Source organism: Limulus polyphemus, unplaced genomic scaffold (genome assembly GCF_000517525.1).
Source record: "Limulus polyphemus unplaced genomic scaffold, Limulus_polyphemus-2.1.2 Scaffold269, whole genome shotgun sequence".
NCBI lineage: Eukaryota > Metazoa > Arthropoda > Merostomata > Xiphosura > Limulidae > Limulus > Limulus polyphemus.
In genome coordinates this window covers 561,659-573,504 of record NW_013665879.1, presented here as the reverse complement: position 1 = coordinate 573,504, position 11,846 = coordinate 561,659, and the positions used below count along the sequence as shown (strand labels likewise).

Here is an 11,846-nt window from a genome sequence, read left to right as displayed (position 1 = left end):
CAGCTAGTCATCACCACCCACCGCCAACTCTTGGGCTACTCTTTTACCATCGAATAGTGCGATTGACCGTCACATTATAACGCCCCCACGGCTGAAAGGACGAGCATGTTTGGTGGGATGGGAATGCAAACCCGCGACCCTCAGATTGCGAGTCGAGCACCTTAACCACCTGGCCATGCCGGGCCAAGGGACAATGTACCCAGACATGTGACATAAAACATTACAAAATCACAATACTATTTTATTAACATAGAATAGTAAAGGGACATTGCACCCAGACACGTGACACATAAGTTTACACAATCACAATACTATTTTACTAACATAAAATACTAAAGAAACAACGTACTCAGACATGTAACACACAAGTTTACACAATCACAATACTATTTTACTAACATAAAATACTAAAGGAACAACGTACCCAGACATGTGACACACAAGTTTACACAATCACAATACTATTTTACTAACATAAAATAATAAAGGAACAACGTACGCAGACATGTGACATAAAACTTTACATAATCACAATACTATTTTATTAACATAGAATAGTAAAGGGACATTGCACCCAGACACGTGACACACAAGTTTACACAATCACAATACTATTTTACTAACATAAAATATTAAAGGAACAACGTACCCAGACACGTGACACACAAGTTTACACAATCACAATACTATTTTACTAACATAAAATAGTAAAGGGACAACGTACCCAGACATGTGACACACAAGTTTACACAATCACAATACTGTTTTATTAACATAAAGTAGTAAGGGGACAACGTGCCCAGACATGTGATACCACTAAAACAGACAAAACTGTGATTTTAAATGGATAACGACCACACCTACCGCAAACGCGACATTGGACGACATCTATTTCTCTCTACGTTCATTCTTTCTAGTTTCTTTGTAATTGTTGCACCTGCTAGATTGAGGCTTATCTTGTTTGTTTGTTTGTTTCAAAATTTGTGCGCAAAGCTATAGAAAGACTGACTATGGACGCACTATTCCCAGGCACGATAATCATTAGGCTAAGCTCGGCTTTTGAAGGCTTAAACACATTAAAATCTCAGAAAATTTGTAACAAAATTTATCATGAGGTGTATTGGATTGTTTTGTTTTGAATTTCACACAAAGCTACACGAGGGCTGTCTGCGCTAGCCGTTCCTAAATTAAGAATGAAAGATTAGAGGGAAGGCAGACAGTCATCACCTCCCACCTCCAACTATTGGGCTACTCTTTTATCAATGAATAGTGGGATTGACCGTTACATTATAACGTCTCCACGGCTGAAAAAGCAAGCATGCGGAACAGGGATTCGAACCTGCGGCCCGCAGATTGCGAGTCGAGTGTCCTAACCATTTGGCCAAGCTGTATTGGACAGAAACTGAAATGACACTGTTCCGGCGATCGCTGAAACAGCATTGGTGCTGAAAATAAAGTAAAACATACCTGCAATGCAAAACAATGAAAGGACGCTTTAATTGTTTTCACCTGTCACAATAAAACAATGAAATTACACTTTGCATTTCCATGGTAAACCACTTCTAACAGCCCTAAGAAATCCAACTTCGAAGAAATTGCAGGCAAGCAATACCATGAAAAAGTGGATGTCAGAAAAACAAGTAGGTTCAAGAAGTCTTGACACAAAATAATAAAAACCCCAAAACTAGAGCACTTTCGAAAGGTGGACTTTTCTTCTTCAGGGGCAAACTCAGAATGCTCCTGAAGAAGAAAAGTCCAGCTTTCGAAAGCGCTCGGATTATAGAGTTTTTATCCTTTTGTGTTGTGAAAAAAGTGAAATAATTTAAAATTGCTGGTAATTAGGAAAGTATCACAATTCTAACGTTCGAAGAAATGAAGAATGGGCCTCTAAAGTCGAAATGTTCTTAAATGTAACTACGTTAGACGTTATAAAGGAATAAGTTCTAACAGTTAAATGTCTTGCGAATCGTCGTCGGTCATACAGTGTTCTGGTCTTCAGTAAAGGAGGACTTTAAATTATTTGAACAAATAACCAAGAATGCTGGTTGGCTTTCGATTATTTAATCTTGTTTATCTACAGTTTATTATTCTTGTTTATTTATCAAAAATGTCACTCAGCATTTAAAAAACAAAAACACAATATTATTCGTACTAGCTAGGCCATATGCGGCCCAGTGGTTAGTGTACTGAACTGTGGGTCTGAGTTTTTTGTGTTTCGCGCCCAATTAATGCCCCCAAACGATATCGCCTTCCGCACTTTGGGCCGTGGGTGGGTTATAAGATTGATAGTCAAATCTCACTATTCGATCTGACAAGAGTAGTCCAAGAGTTAGCGGTGGGTGATGTTGACTAGCTGTCTTCTCTCTCTAGTGTGTTCCTTCAGAATTAGGGACAACTAACGCAGAAGGCCCACGAGTAGCTAAGCATGAAGTTCAAGAAACAAAACAAATCGTTCTATCTATTCTAAAATAAACTTAGTGTGCATCTGTAAGTTAATAGTACCCAAAAAATCATAAATAATATTTAACGTTAAACTGGTACACAGTTGAAAACATTTTATTTAGGCCTTAATATGGCCTTCAAAAAGTTGACGACTCTACGTGTTTCTACGTTACAACGTCATCCTCAGATAGGCCTAAATAAAATGTTTTTAATTGTGTACCAGTTTAACGTTGAATATTGTCTATGATTTTAACTTTATACACAAGTGCCAAATACTATAAGTACTATAATTAATAGTACCCATTTAATGAACATGGACGAAAAGTTTATTTTAATGCAAAACATCTGTAGACAATTGCCAGAAACATTAAATCTCCGCGAGTAAGCAAAATAAAGGGGTATATTACTAGTACATCAGTGTCATGAGAAAAGAAGACAACAGAAAAGGAAGGAGGAAGAGGTCCATAGTGTACCTGACCCTCCTATAGGTCTCATGCCTTGAATAACATTCAGCGTTATGTTCTAAATGTACAAAGGATATTTCTGAATAATTTGTAAGATAAATTTAAAAGTGTTGTTGTTTGTCATTAAGCATGAAGATACACAAAGGGCTATCCGTGCTCTTCCCACTACGGATATTGAAATCCGCAGACATGCCATTGTGCCACTGTGTGTGTGTGTGGAGGGGGGCATTTATAAATGAACTGAAGAAAATTGGCCTAAATTGGCGTACAAGTATGTTTGTCGTGAGTTGTTTTTTTTTCTTTTCTTATTAATATGAAAGATAAATTTATGAAATATACATTTATATGCCCAAACCGAACTGTTATTAACCCTTCCATGGTCCATTATTAACTTCAACAATCTGATTTGGCTTGATTAGCTTGGTATCCTGTATTATAGATAATGTCATTCATGACCAGTCGACTTTGTTTCCCTACTCACTTGATGAGGGTAGGCAGAAAACAACAACAACAAAATGTTATTTTGTTTGTTTGTTTGTTTGTTATGGATTTCGCGCAAAGCTACACGAGGGCTATCTACGCTAGTCGTCCATAATTAAGCAGTGAAAAATTAGAGGGAAGGCAGCTAGTCATCAACTCTTGGGTTACTCTTTTACCAACGAATACTGTGATTGGCCGTAACATTATAACATTCCCACGGGTGAAAGAGCGAGCATGTTTGGTGTAGGGGGTTTGGAACCCACGACCCACAGATTGCGGGTAGAGCGACCTAACCACCTGGCCATGGCGGGCCATGTTATTTTCTGAACTGTGCACAGAGTTAAAATAACACAAAATAAAATGTGTTTTGTTGGGATAAAACTCGATTTACATGTGAGTAGTTGCAATATTTAATCACTTTATATTCGTTGTAAAATGCAATCATTGGGCTTAAGTGTTAATACTAGCCAACATGACGTATGCTCTATAACAATGGAAACCAGCATATACACATAAAATGTATTGGTAATCACGAGAATTAGACCCAGGGGAGAAGTCCTATATTTAGTTTTATAGAGAGTGTGTATGTGCTGGTAGAGCAACTTTCATGTTAGTTCTTGAACGCGCACGTGATATACTGCCTCAAAGTTTTCTACCTAATTGTATGTTTTATACTCACGCCATTAATTGTACATCTGCTATAGATTGACTAGGAATATAAGAACATAAAGATAATTGAAAACAATTGTGTTGGTGAACCGCTTCCAAACACCCCTCCCAAGGGTAAAAGTTGAGCTGTCTTATAAAGGAATATTAAGTGTTTTCTCTTTCAAGCTTTTCATTAATAATGTAACCACGACAACTAATAGTGAGGATGTCTTGAAATCACTCGAGCTTTTAACATTAATAGGACACAATTTTCCAGGTTACTTACTCGATGAACACGTTTATTTCTAGAGAAACATGCATTTCCAATGAACACATAGGAAGCTGGTTACTACGTATATTATCATATATTTAAAGATTTAGTTTCAGATAATTAGGGTAATCCCCCTAGATGCTAGTTTAATATACTTCTTCATTATGGCTGTAGTGTCAATTTTTGTTTCAATTGACCAATACGTTATTCAATGTTTTCATCTTATCAACTATTTTACGTAAATATTATGCACATTTAAGCTTATATATGAATTAATATGTTGGTTTTTTAGCCGTATGTAGTTGATGCTAGTAATTTATTTAAGCATAAATAGCGTTTTGGAAGACGAGCGTGGCCCAGTGGCTAGAACGCACACTGCACTTTGAAGCTGTGGGTGCACAACAAGGGAGACGTTAATCTCATTATTCAGTCTGGCAAATGTAGTTCAAGAATGTGCGATGGGTGCTGCTGACTGACTAACTGTCTATTAGTTCAAAATTAATGATGTCAATATGCTCAGATACCTTTTTTTGTGTATCTTTGCGCGAAAAATTCTTAAACAAATCAAACAAATATAGCGTTTGGTTTTGACCAACCAACCAATTTTTAGGCCAACTTGTACCGTTTTCTTTTTATCATTTATCAATTAAGAAATAAACTATAGTTCTGAGATATTTGACTCTCGTCATTCGGTATTGTTATATATATATAATCTCCAAAAAGCACACACCACAATATTGTGGCTCTTATTAAAGTAGATTAACCTTAAAGTTTATAGACATAGGAAAGTTTCACAAACACAACCGTTTTGGAAAGTGTAGCTATTTTTAAACTTCTATAGAGAAACGTAATGATGTCTGTTTAATCTCACATCTTCAGTTAATTCTTATCAAACTAATTTCTTCCAAAACGTAATCAATAAAGCGAAATTACTAATAAATCATTTTGCACAATAGGTCTATTAATGTTAATTTCCGATCAGAGCTATCTATGTATTTAGAGCGAAATTAAAAATCAGTTTGACTAACAGCATAGTTGATTAAATATACTTTTCTCATGTTTCTACTGATAAAGATTAGAACGCATTGTTTCATCAATTGAGTACTGTCGCTGTTAACGACATTTTCGGTCGTAATCCCAATAATATATCACGATGTTCGGCCAGCTTAGAACATTTTGGTTAGTCTTAAATGCGTCTACTAAGCTAACAGTGCAAACACTTCTTATAGTAAAATTATAATAATAAACAATGAATAAAAATAAATAGTATAACCAATATTGTTAATGAAAGTAACAATAAATAAATAATATATTATGCCCTGCCTAGGGAACACAGAATGACTAGCTGTCGGTTTGAGCTACTGTCATAGAATAAACCTATTGAGAAAAATTGAATTTAGTTTAACATGCTTGTTTTGTCAGTTCCTTCCTAGCCTTCTTTTGACTAAAGAAATCGGCCAGGCATGGCCAGGTGGTTAAGGTGCTCGACTCGCAATATGAGGGTCGTGGGTTCGAATCTCTGTCACACCAAACATGCTCGCCCTTTCAGCCGTGGGGGCGTTATAATGTGACGGTCAATCTAAGTATTCGTTGGTAAAAAAGTAGCCCAAGAATTGGCGGTGGGTGGTGATGACTAGCTGCCTTCCTTCTGGTCTTACACTGCTAAATTAGGGACGGCTAGCGCAGATAGCCCTCGTGTAGCTTTGTGCGAAATTAAAAAAAAACAACAACAAAGACTAAAGAAAATTCACTGAGCCACCCCTACTGTCTAGTACCAGAGGCAAGTGGCACCTGTATTCGACACATCTCTAGCAGTCATATTCCCATCCTACAACTAAAACCTGTTGTTTATGAAGATACTATACAATAAATAAAAAAAATAATAATACCTGAATTGCCCATGAAAATTTCACAATTCTAACTAATCGTGAATGAAAGTGTTAAGTGTAATACAGAGAAAATAACATGCTAAACATAATTTATGGTGTGTCTAAAAACTTTAGTACTCTTACTTTAACTACCCTCTGCAACAGAGCTGGATACAGGAAGTAATAAATAACGTTAAATCTTGGGAATGTTATGTAGCTAACATTAACTATATGTGTAATTGGAACTAAAATAATGGGAGGTAAAACCAGTGATGGTTAATATAATAAATTGGTTCACTATTACTCTAAACACTATCACGAGGAATTTAAGTGTAAGTGTGAAAGTTTTAAAGACGTCGGACAGTTAAAAACACAATAAGTTTGTATTTATATTTAAGTGCCGTAGAAATATAAGTTAAAGATTAAGACCAAGTCATTTTTCGATAATCTGCCCACGACCCGGCCCTGCCAGCTCCCAAAGTTAGTGCAACGGCCAGCCTTTGCGATCGCTTGGTTGAAAAATTGAGTTAGAAGCAAGTGACGTCACTCAAGGTAAACAAGGCTAGTCGCGGTCGGCTTCTTCTCTGTGCGTGGAAAAATGTCGGTTTGTTTACGTGAAAATAATTCGTTTTTTTTGTGTTTTTTCTAGACAATTATTCGTGAGTAAACAACTATGGATTTTACCCTGTGTTGTTTATGGATGTGGGAACATTCCCAAGGAAAAAGCGATATCTCTGCAGGAGTTTTCACCTAAGTCAGACAGAAAACGACACATTGCCTGGATCAAGAACTCGTGATAAATGGAGTCCGCCGAAAGCTGCCATGCACGCAGTGAACACATTTTGGAATCAGACTTCGAAAATAAACTACAATTTAATATGGGATTTGCAAAACAACAACAACAACAAAAACTGTCGCTAAAGAAAATTGCAGTGCTCAGTGTGTATCCGAAGTTTGAGGGAAATCCATCAAGCACGGCGAGCAGCAGCCAGGCTCATGCCAATGGCTCATCCCGCTCTTGTTTACAGACCAATAACAGCGATGATAGTCGTGTCTGATCAGCTATTTAAAAAAAAAACGAGAGGCATGCGGGCAAGCTTAAGTTTTAGCTAATGTTTCAAGTTCAATATAGAATTGCTAGCAACCATTCAGATTTTATAAAGACACCAGAAGATGTGCTGTAACATAAATTTAACCAAAAAAAAAGAAATAAAAAGGGCATAGACAAACAATTGGCTGTTCTTTTTTATAAATTGTTCATGTTTATAACACTTTTTTTATGAAATTTCATTGGAGATATTAATATGTAACACAAAAAATGCTAGATATACAATATCGATTATTGAAATATTATCCAAGCTATGTTTCTTTTTCAGTCCTAATGTTTACTTAGTCATATGCATATAAATTGGATTATGCGCAGAATTCAGTATCGGGAGTCCATCAGCTGATATCAGATCTACATCTAGATATAGATCCATCACTTGAAAAAACAAATATTGACTAGAATTTACTCATAGATTTACTATATTATCATTCATGTGACCACACTTTCACATTTTCCTGACATCAGCAGTGTAAAACAGTCTTTTATGACATTGTAACATATAACTATTGAAACAGTTTCATACCAAGAAAGAACAGACAACTGCCAGTCCTCGTCCACTTCGGCCAACATGTCAACTTTATCAGCTGCAAGCTCTGGTTCAAACATATACGGTGCAATTGACATATTACATCTATCTTCCTCTTCACCTACTGTCGCCATTTTTGTTTACCTTGTGTGACGTAGTTTGCCCGCCCAGTTCGCCATGTGGCGCTTCCGCTAGTTTTTCTTAAAAACTTAGCCAACCGTGACCAAATATGGCTTGGAGCCACATGAGCTTGAGAATTTCATGACTTTTTTTAATCGTATTATCTTTAGTGCGATACGATATACACATTCAAGCACGAGAATACCCTATTGTCTGTGGTCTTTAGAAGACCTTGATATTCTGCAAACACTACTAAACACATAATCTTTAGCAAGAATAGTGCTGGTTCTCCCTCAGAATTAAAAGAATTTGTGCTTAAAATGCGCAATGAAAACCTTCAATTAATAAAAATGAGCGAGTGTTCAAGCTCTATCCACAGAATCGTGTAATGATGAATAACTTCTATTCTATCTAATAAACTAATTGATAAATTCGGGACACTAGCAAAGCTTACAGTGAAATGACTGAGATGATCAGCTAATAAGCACATCTAACTAAAAACGCTCCCTCTGACTTTGTCTGATTATTTCCTAAGGTCTGTTTAATCCATAATTTCTACATATATATATATTCTGCTCATATGATCAATATAATACTATGTTACTGATATAAATATTGATAGATTTTAAATTACATTTATATTGTTTGACTGGTGACGTACACAAAGAAATACACTTGATTTTCATACAATGTTTGTGGAAGTTTGAATACACCATGTATAGGAAACTAATGTGAAACCTAAGTACACAGTAACTGTCTCTCTCTCTCTATATATATATGTATACATGATTCAGAAAGTACGATGTTGAGTTAAAAATGTACATATTTGCTAAATAGGGACTATAATTTTTTGTTTATATTTCTATTTTCAATATTTTTTCCACTATTCGACTTTAAATTGTTCATCAATGAACTGTAAATTGACGTATATATATAATTTGAGCACTACTATTAAATATTAAGTTTACGTATTTGAATATTGGATCAACAGCCTAACATGATAATAATTAGGCCCGAATTATTACATAAAACTGATGCACTTATAAGCCACGATACAGCGTAGATATTTTTGAGATCAAAAGCTCTATATATAGTTTACTTTAGTGTAATTAATCATGATTAACTGTATAACTGAAATAGCTTTAACGTAAAGTACAGATATTTCATAAGACTGAGTACATACTTTGAAACTATAAACGAAAATAAAACCTGATTTTGACCAACAATTCTGGTGGTCCATGTTTTGTTTTTTTGCCTTAGTAAATAAAAGTCCACTTATTTTACTGCGTGCTTACGTTCTTAGACTATGTAATTTTAAGGTACGGAAAATTAAGGTGTTCTGGAGAATAAGAATGCTTTTTATATGTTTTAAAACTATGTGATAGGATGTCAACATACTGATGTAAATAGTCATATAATTATAACAATGATTGCGTGAGACTATAGTTGAATATTTCAAACACAAAGCACAATATAAAGTAAAAACAAAAACGAATAAACAAAACTGGGCTCACATTAACTTTCCAAACCATAAGTTGGTTCTGTTAAATGCTAAAGATCATGTTTCGACACTCGTGGTGGTTTGAGCACAAATAGCCCATTTCGTAGATTTGTGCATAATAACAAACAAAAATATAAGTCACAGAAAAATATAGTAAACAAAGGTACCATCAATATTGCAATTAATTTCACATATTATTATTGCGGTTCCACTGTCATGATATAAAAGGATTGTTTGGTGTAGGTATTATTAATTGAATATATTGAATTTATCGCCAACAAAAGCCTGCTGAAGAATAATCCTAAGCCCAACAACAACACAGTATATATTTCTACTATTAAGAAATATGAGTAAAAGCCTTTAATTGACAATTGGCGAACATAACTAACATCTGATACCCACTTGTGCTAACGCATATAAATGAATAATTTCAAAAAGAACAATTACCTAGCTACCTGTGTTATTTTTCTCGTCTTAACTTTTGACCCATTTTTGCAATACTTTACAAGTTGGCGTAATTTTCCAAACACGGTCAACCGTTTCCTTTTAATGCTTCTGTTTTAATTTTAAACTGCAGACACAAAGCACAGACCAACTGAAACGAAATTTGTGAAAAGAAATAGCACAACTTACATTTTGTAACTTTAGAAGAACGAAAAGAATATACATATTACTACGGTAACAGAATTAAAATTTGCCAACGATAATTGCTTTTGGAGGAAGACTATGATTAACGGTACAATTCAAAACATAAAAAAGCAAAACTTCAAACCTTGATCTCGTGCAAAATATTACCTGATGTGTGGTAATAGAAGACGAAAAAGAAGGTTTCTGGATTAAAGCCATTTTAACTTGTTTAAAAACAGGTTTTCCTTTAGTCTGAATGTGTTGATTGTTTATTGTGTATTGAGTTACACAACTCAGCGTAGCCATGTTTCATCTGTATAAGTTGTTTAAAGATATTAAGTTATTTTTTCGTCTTCCGGAAGCGATCCAAATCTCGATGCTATGAGAGTTGGACACGCTTTCACTTAATTCAACAAGAATGATTGTAATTTATTTAGTGGTTTTCTTCCTGAATGTACCGAAACAACCTGTCCAAGCTATTTTTAACCTTAAAAATACGTTAGTCAGTTAAGGCCAAATGTTTCTTTACCACACTTTACAAAACATTTTTTTTTTTACAATTTTTCTATCAATATACTGATTGATATCGAAATGTAGGGAAATGCATGTCTTAACCGAAACAGAGAAACGTCTGTTTATTGACATTTCATTCCTCTCACAGATACATTATCTGGGTTATATAGGTGAATGACTTCGAACCTCTCACAGATACATTATCTGGGTTATATAAGTGAATGACTTCGAACCTCTCACGGATACATTACCTGGGTTATATAAGTGAATAATTTCGAACCTCTCACAGATACATTATCTGGGCTATATAAGTGAATAATTTCGAACCTCTCACGGATACATTACCTGGGCTATATAAGTGAATAACTTCGAACCTCTCACGGGTACATTATAATGGCTATATAAGTGAATAACTTCGAACCTCTCACGGATACATTACCTGGGCTATATAAGTGAATAATTTCGAACCTCTCACGGGTACATTATAAGGACTATATAAGTGAATAATTTCGAACCTCTCACGGGTACATTATAATGGCTATATAAGTGAATAACTTCGAACCTCTCACGGATACATTACCTGGGCTATATAAGTGAATAACTTCGAACCTCTCACGGGTACATTATAAGGGCTATGTAAGTGAATAATTTCGAACCTCTCACGGGTGCATTATAAGGACTATATAAGTGAATAATTTCGAACCTCTCACGGATACATTATAATGGCTATGTAAGTGAATAATTTCGAACCTCTCACGGATACATTATAGAAGCTTTGCAACTGAATAACCTCAAATGAGCATATTTGCAGACAATATTTAGATACAAATTATAACTCTTCACCAGAAGTGTAAAACGTAATTTTGCCATTATGTCTGCTCCGGTGGTATAACAGTACATCTTATGGCTTATAACTCTAAAAATTGGGTTTCGATACCCGCTGTAGACAAGACACGGGTAAACTCTTGTGCAGCTTTATGCTCAACAAATAATAGTTTCTGATCATTGTCATATAGTTTAATTTTCACTACCAAAATAATATATGTATATGATAGAAAAGTAACAATCGAATTAAACCTGTCTTTTCTGACTGTCATATCATCATCCCATTTAAGGGAATTATAGGAACTCACTTAGAACAGAAACATAGCCGCAGCGTTTGAAACGTCGTCGTTGCCACAAACACCCATGCATTTGTTGACTTTATTTATGTCTATAAATAACATTTCTGCGTCAACGTCACTGTTTCAAAATGTCCTTAAAACCAGGCGAAATGAT

The 11,846-nt window shown here is 35.1% G+C and overlaps 1 long non-coding RNA gene across 1 annotated transcript; it reads left to right on the top strand.

The window, feature by feature from the left end:
* The first annotated feature begins 2,669 nt into the window (after positions 1-2,669).
* On the top strand, positions 2,670-10,486 carry LOC111085196. Its single transcript, XR_002610031.1, has 3 exons — positions 2,670-2,738; positions 3,346-3,350; positions 10,473-10,486. It is a non-coding gene; the product is annotated as an uncharacterized LOC111085196 (long non-coding RNA).
* The last annotated feature ends 1,360 nt before the right edge of the window (positions 10,487-11,846 follow it).